The 6,960-nt window shown below is 43.2% G+C and overlaps 1 long non-coding RNA gene across 1 annotated transcript; it reads right to left on the bottom strand.

Annotated features, from left to right (window-relative positions):
• Positions 1–3,383: 3,383 nt before the first annotated feature.
• LOC132376918 (uncharacterized) lies at positions 3,384–5,821 on the bottom strand. Its single transcript, XR_009506470.1, has 3 exons — positions 5,521–5,821; positions 5,317–5,363; positions 3,384–4,607 (listed from the first exon to the last, which is right to left on the bottom strand). It is a non-coding gene; the product is annotated as an uncharacterized LOC132376918 (long non-coding RNA).
• Between the last annotated feature and the right edge of the window lie 1,139 nt (positions 5,822–6,960).

Raw genomic sequence — 6,960 nt, 5'->3', positions numbered from 1 at the left:
CCAACCATACCCAGCCTCGTGTCCCCTCAGTCTGCTGCTCTTAGGCCTGCACCCTACAAAACTTCATCTGGCGCTTCTCTCCAGCGGGAGCCTGTTCCCCCTGCTGTGACTAAGCGCCAGGCCCCATCCAAGCTCCAAACCCAACTTCTATGCCAAGACTTCAGCAAGCAACGAGTTCCATGGAGGGAACCCAATGTGCCTGAGCCAGTCATGTCAAAGCCCATCGAACAAGAGCAGAGGCCAGAGCGAGAGGCCATGAAGAGGCGGGCTCAACAACGTGAGAATGCTGCCAGATACACCTCTTCGGGGAAGCTGCAATTTTTCACCGAGAGGGAAAACGAAATGGAAATTGCCGACTACTACGGATACGTCAAGTGAGAGCTGCTAGGATTCTTGGTGCCACCTTGGCTACCAGCTGTTCTTCCATACACAGGTAAGACAGGTATAGAACTGAATAAGTAAATGGAATACAATTAATAGACGAGTAACAAACCTTTCGAATTTTCAGATGCTGCTAACTGGGGCGTGAGAAAGGAAGGACTGAAAGTTGGATGGGAGAATGAAGGAAAGGGGGAAAAACTGAGCAAAGAGGAAGGAACTTGGCCCAGGGCTAGGAAGGCCAAAAGAGACGTATGGATTTAGGAAAGGAAGCAGGAGTGAGGATGAAATGGCAGAAGTAAAAAGCAGGGTCAGAGGTCTGGGTTGAAAGAACACAATTGGAGTAGAGTTGAAGGTGACAGAAGAGGAGTCTAGGTTTACTAGGAGAAATAGAAAAAGTCTCTCGGGGACGCTGGCCTTAAGTCTCACAACCACCAGATAGGTATTTCAGAAAACAAGAGGTTCAGGACACATCTCTGAAAGGTCTGAGTCGCCTTATTCAGGTGTGACTGTAGTGGGGGAATAGGGAAATCTACCAGAGAAGTGGCTAGGGCTCAGAGTTATCCTAGGGGCAGCTGACGACAGGGGCAGAGCCAAGGAAACTGCTGCATCAGGAGGCCCACGAATAGGGCCTGGTATGTAAATCACGATGTACTCAACACCTAAGCACGAGGGGAGCGAATGCGCTCTTCAGTTAACCTTGGCAAAGACAGGCAAGGCCGGTATTCCTGTGCCACTTCACTTACAGAGGTGCAGCAAAGGGCTGAGGTCACATCCCATGTGGAGGTACAAGGACTCAATTTGAGGCCCAAATGCCTCTGAAGTCCTCTGTATTTGCAGATGCCCGTAGGCGGCCAACCTGGCTTTCAGAGCACAGCATCCTGAGGTTACTGGTGGACGAGATCAAACTTCTGCACGCGCCTAAATATTAACTTGAGGGGCTTCCTCCATTGAGCAGGGCACGTGCCGCCTTTTGTAAACATCACCATCTACTGAAACGCATGAGAAAAAATCCGACGGAAGCGTCCACTCTCACGGGTGAGAGTGGTGGGGGCACGCGCACTGGGCAGCAGCTCCAACAGCCACAGGACGCAGGCGCCCAGGGGTTCAGAGGCTCCCTGGGAGGCCTCGTGGGGCAGCTCGAGGGAGTGACGATGGGAGAGAGCGGCAGGGCTGGGCGTGAAAAGGAATGCAGTGGGGAGAAGGGAGAGATGGAGACAGTGGATAGTGACTATGGGAAAATGGGCAATTTTCATTTTCAAAATTATTTTTTTGAGATGTCATTCACATGCCATAAAATTCACCTTCTGAAACTGCAAATTCAGTGTCATTTAGTACATCCACAAGCCTATGCAACCATCACCGGCATCTAACCCATCACGTTTTCATCACCCCAAAAAGAAGCCCCCTTAAGCATGAGCAGGCACTCTTCATCCCCTCTTCCTTCAGCCCTGGCAACCATTAATTTGCTTTCTGTTGCTATGGTTTTGCCTTTTCTGGACATTTCATGAAATAATACAAATGAATGTGACCGCTGTCTCTGGCTTCTTTCACTTAGCATAATGTTTTCAAGTTCGTCCATGTTGTAGCATGTGTTAGTACTTCATTCCTTTTTATGGCTGTATAATATTTCACATATCCACCACATTTAAAAAATCCATTCATCCACTGATGGGCATTTGGGTTTTTTTCACTAATAATGTCCATTTTTTGAGAGTTTATTCTGTGCCAGGCAGCACCAGGCTGAGTTACTGACCTTACTTCACAGATTAAGAGGCTTGGAGAGTGTGAAGAGTTTGCCCTAGATTAAGAGCTAGCAATTGGGGGAACTGGGGTTTGAACTCAGGCAAACTTCAGAGGTAATAGATTCACATGACAGAACACTAGAAAAGGTACACAAGGGTATTCAATGAAAAGTGACCCTTTTCCCCACATTCCCCAGCCACACATTTCCCTCCTCAGAGACATCTGCTTTGGCCGTGCTGTGGATCCTTCCAGAGAAATATTTATACCCCAACATTTATGTATCACAACTTATTGACTAATCTGTCCCACTGATTTGAAATGTCACTTTTATGGTATAACAGATTCTTATACGTATATATATATATATATATATTTTTTTTTTAATGTATTTATTTATTTATTTTTGGCTGCTTTGGGTCTTTGTTGCTGTGCGCAGGCTTTCTCTAGTTGCGGCAAGCGGGCTTCTCATTGCGGTGGCTCCTCGTGTTGCCGAGCACGGGCTCTAGGCGCGTGGGCTTCAGTAGTTGTGGCACACAGGCTCAGTAGTTGTGTCTCACGGGCTTAGCTTCTCCATGGCATGTGGGATCTTCCTGGGCCAGGGATCGAACCCATATCCCCTGCATTGGCAGGAGGATTTTTAACCACTGCACCACCAGGAAAGCCCCTTATACGTATTTATATTTCTCTTTTCAGAGCTGTCCTGACTCTTTCTTGCCTATCTGTTATGTTTGCCATTTCTCTAAAATTCTTTTTATCTTCTTTTTGATTTAAAAAATTTTTTTCCTCTTCTTGTTTGTTTCTCTTAAGGCATTATCCATTATGTTCATTCACTCGTATTATTTTATTTAATTTATTTAATTAATTAACTTATTTATTTTTGGAGGTGTCGGGTATTAGTTGCAGCACGTGGGCTCTTTGTTGCAGTGCGTGGGCTCTTCCTTGCGGCTCGTGGGCTCTCCAGTTGTGGCGCGTGGGCTCCAGAGTACGTGGGCTCAGTAGTTGCGGCGTGCGGGCTTAGTTGCCCTGCAGCATGTGGGATCTCAGTTCCCCAACCAGGGACCGAACCTGCATCCCCTGCACTGCAAGGTGGATTCTTAACCACTGGACAACCAGGGAAGTCCCCACTCTTGTATTATTTTAAATTTAGTCCTCATTTCTGAAACTTTTTTCTTTTATTTTGAATTCTGTCTTGAGTTCTATCATCTTACCTAATTCTGGTTTATGCTGTTCTTTCATCTTTTTTTTATTATGGTAAAATATACATAAAACAAAATTTATTATTTCAACCATTTTCAAGTATACAATTCAGTGACATTAAATACATTCACAATGCTGTGCAACCATCACCACTGTGCAAATTCAAAATAATTATGTCAAAAGATTGAGCAGGACATCAGAAAGATGGAGGCAGCAGCATAGCTTCTGAATCTCTCCAAACCCTTTCATGGAAGAAGATCAACTAAAACCAAACACCCATAGGTGGCATTTATCAGCATTTACCATTTCCAGAACTTTTCCACCATCCCAAACAGAGACTCTATAGCCACTAAACAATAACTTCCCATTCCCTCCTCGATCCATGTTCTTTCATCTTTCGCATTGTTTTTCCTAACATCTTTTAGCCCACTTTGAAATAATAGGTTACAGTTTTGATCTGTTTTGTGGACCTGTCTTTTCCAACTTGATTTTATTGTCTGAAGACATGCTATTCTGCTCCTTATTCTCTTTTTTCTTACACTACCTCTGTACGGGATTTGATCCCAATCCTTTTCTGTTACTGATTTTTGGATGAAAAAAGTTTTACAGCACTTTGAAAAGGTGGTGCGAGGCCATGTGGAAACATGCTCTTCATGGCTGTTTCATCAATGCTTCACTTATACTGCTTTGGAATAACTGTTTTCCAGGAGGCATAAACCAGTGGGCTTTACCATTGGACAGAGTGCAGAGAAAGGACCCCACGAAAGCTGATCACCTTAGCAGAAATGACTTAGTTATGATTTCACCCAAGATTGGTCACAAACCAGCCTGGGAAACTCAAGGCACCAGAGACAAGGCATAATGCCATCTTTCCTTCTCTCTGCCTCAGCTCTCAAGGATTGGTCACCTCCATGTTATTAGTAACTATTATTTGGTTTCTGTTCATAATTACTATCAGGAGACACAGCACTTAGGGGCCTAATTACACTGCCCAGCTACGCACCATTCTTCTTCATCTTGGCTTCCTGTCCACCAGCAGGAACCTGATTTAGTTTTGTTCTCCCTTCACCACAGCCCAGTAATTTTTGTGCATGACTCTCAGTCTCACCAGAATCTGTATCTCTCACTCTGCCCCAACATTCCACCCCATCACTCGCTCCCTGAAGTGTACTCTAGAAATTTCGGTCAACTGGATATTTTACCACTGTTCACCATCTCTTATGAAACCAGAAGACGAGCAGCTTTCTTATGGAATGACGGAGAACTTGTAAAGATAAAACACCAGTCTGCAGGAGAAAGGGAAGAAGAGAATGATGGAAATCGTTTCTGCAAAACTAGTTTTACATTACGTTTTGTTTGTTCCTGGTAAAGAAACTGAAATCTTCTAAACATTAAAAAAAAAATCTAAACCACTAAAGTCAATAATACAGGAATATAACTTTTGAAAAAAAGTTCTTTGGCTGCGCAGCATGTGGGATCTTAGCTCCCCAACCAGGGGTTGAACCCACGCCTGCTGCATTGGAAGCGCAGAGTCTTCACCACTGGACCACCAGGGAAGTCCCAGGAATATCACTTTTAAAGGAGAAGTTATAAACCCCTTGGTTCTATGAACTGGAGATTTTTAGTAAGAAGTCATGTATTTTAAATGACTTGGAGCTTTAAAGGAAGGAAGGAAGGAAGGGAGGAAGGAAAGAAGGAAGGAAGAAAAAGGGACTTCCTTGGTGGGGCAGTGGATATAATATCAAAAGTAAATTAATTAATTAAATAAATTTAAAAAAGAAAAAAAAATGCTGAAATCCACTGACTAATTATTCAGGCTATTATATCTTGCTATTTCCAGATACATCCCTTTATAAACTTTTGGTAAAAGGTTATCGTATGTCAGAACAAATGAATTACAGACTTTTCTATTTTTCCAAAATTTGAGAAATTCCCTTACATTTCTCCCTTCAAATTTTATAACAAGGGAAAAGTAGTGACAACCCTTATACTTACATTCAATTGCATCATCTGGCCACATGCCTTCTACATCAATCAAATATCTACAAAACAACAAAATTCGAGTCATTTGTAAATAAAAAGGAAAGAAAATCAAGTTTTTGCAAAAAAAGGTCCAATTGTGCTTTACAAATACAGATAGAAAAATCCTAAGAAAATATCAGCATATCTAATCAATAATTATTAAAGCATGATATATACCATGACTACAAAAAGGCTTTATTCCGGAGTTTCCCTGGTGGCGCAGTGTTGAGAATCTGCCTGCCAATGCACGGGACACGGATTCGAGCTCTGGTCTGGGAAGATCGCACATGCCCCGGAGCGACTGGGTCCGTGAGCCACAACTACTGAGCCTGCGCGTCTGGAGCCCGTGCTCTGCAACAAGAGAGGCCGCGATAGTGAGAGGCCCGCCCACCGCGATGAACAGTGGCCCCCGCTTGCCGCAACTAGGGAAAGCGCTCGCATAGAAACAAAGACCCAACACAGCCAAAAAAACAAACAAACAAACAAAAAAAAAACAGGCTTTATTCCAAGGACCAAGGATGCAAGGATAACGCAACTTTAGAAAATCTATTAATATAGTTATTTACATTAATACAACAATTTAATCAATAAATGAAAGAGAATAAAATACAGGACCAAACTGGCAGATGTTAAAAAGTTATCTGATAACATACAACGGTCAGTTTCGGTCAAAATGCTTTGTACACTAAAAACAGGAGACTTAATATGACAAGAGTATTCATCAAGAACCAACAAATAACAAAAGACAAATTAGGACAAATATTAACATCATATCTAAAAAACCCTATCTAACCAACCATAGGAGCCAGAAACTTAGGAATCACCATCACTGACAGCTATTTCTCCCTCACCCTCATCCTCAACCCACCACCAGTGCTGACAATGATACTGCCTACATACCTCTAGAATCTGTCCACATCTTTCCACCAAAATGACCACCATACCCTGGTCCAAGCCACCATTATGCCCAATTTCTACACAAGTCTCCTAACTTGCTTCCTCGCTTCCACTCTTTCTCCCTGCAGTGTATTCTCCACTCGGTAGCAAAACGATAGGTTGAAAATGCAATTGGGTATGTTCCACACACTCACCTTCAACAAAAATAGTTCAATGGTTTTCTATTACTCTTCAAGTCTGAAACCTTAAACATAAGCCTGCACGATCGAGCTCCTACCCACACTTGCAGCTCCATTATGATGACATGCTCCCCCAACGGCCCCACCTTCCTGGCCAGTTCCTCCAACACAGCATATGCTTTCCTCTTAGAGGGTCTTTTGCTATTCCTTATGCTCAGAAATCTCTCCCCAACGTCCCTATCTGGTTAATACCTACTCATCCTTCAGATATCAGCTGAAACATCCCTAAACCTTCTCTAATCTCCATGATGAGATCAAATCCTCCCTAAAATATGCTCTCATGGTACCATGTCCCTCTCCTTGGCACCTGTCAGAGTTGTAATTCTACATGCAGAGTGTGATTCTTGAATAGCTATTCCCTCTCTGGACTGCTAGAATTCACAAAGGGCAGGCAGGTCAAGTCTCCTCACTCACAAAATTTCTCAAGTCTTTTTGCTAGCACCCAGCACAGTGCTTAAACATAACAGATGCTCAATACGTG

This window comes from Balaenoptera ricei, chromosome 13 (genome assembly GCF_028023285.1).
Source record: "Balaenoptera ricei isolate mBalRic1 chromosome 13, mBalRic1.hap2, whole genome shotgun sequence".
Lineage (NCBI taxonomy): Eukaryota > Metazoa > Chordata > Mammalia > Artiodactyla > Balaenopteridae > Balaenoptera > Balaenoptera ricei.
This window is presented reverse-complemented; position numbering and strand designations above follow the sequence as displayed.